We start from the raw sequence: 824 nt of genomic DNA, 5'->3' as shown, positions 1-824 counted from the left end.
CTCTCCTCAGCCTGCCCGCTCCAGGCTCCCACCCCGCTCTCAGTGTGGGGGTCGCGGATGGCACTTGGGGGGTCACAGCTCGGTTCTGAGCGACGCCAGAAGAGCTGCTCCCGGTTCTGTTCGTTGGTGTTTATGGAATGGGTGTTCCGGGGGGGTCGTTACCCCCCTCTCCCTCCCCCCTTCCAGATTCCCTGCGCATCACATCACCTCTGGAATGGTGTTACGGTAGTGTTTTGGGTCGCTCAAAGGATCCCCGGCAAAAACAGGTTTAACGTTAAAGTGAAAGTGCGACAATTCACTGGCAACTTCCCCCTATGACTCACTTGATAGTGAAAGCCAACAGAGGAAAATGGGGCTAAAAATTTAAAATCGATCAATGTAAAAACTAAAATTGGCCAAAAATGACCTAAGGGAAGGCTGGGGGTGGGAAAAGAATGAGAAAGATAAAATGGAATAATGGAGGTCCTCCCTCTGAGTCAGAAGGGGCAGAGTGGACCCCCCGCCCCATTGTCAAACTGAGCCCTGGGCTTGGCCAACAGTTTAAGCCTAAAGGTTTAACAGCAGTTAAACTTAATCCAGAGCTTAATTTAAATAATTTAACAACAGATTCATATAGAATTTACTCTAGGCACAATAGTAAGTCACAGGCCTATTTTATTTATGAATCTAAAGTGCTTAAGAATCTGAGAGCAACATTCCTGGCACATTTGCTATAGAATACTCCCTTGTACACACACTTACCTGAAGAGCACATACAGGTATAAACACCTGTGAAAAATCCACCTTGAATTCAGTATTGACGTCAGTGCATTTGTGTCTTCTCA

This window comes from Corvus brachyrhynchos, unplaced genomic scaffold (assembly GCF_000691975.1).
Source record: "Corvus brachyrhynchos isolate BGI_N302 unplaced genomic scaffold, ASM69197v1 scaffold193, whole genome shotgun sequence".
In the NCBI taxonomy this organism is placed as follows: Eukaryota; Metazoa; Chordata; class Aves; order Passeriformes; family Corvidae; genus Corvus; species Corvus brachyrhynchos.
The sequence above is the reverse complement of the archived record's forward strand: the minus strand, read 5'-3'. Positions refer to the sequence as shown.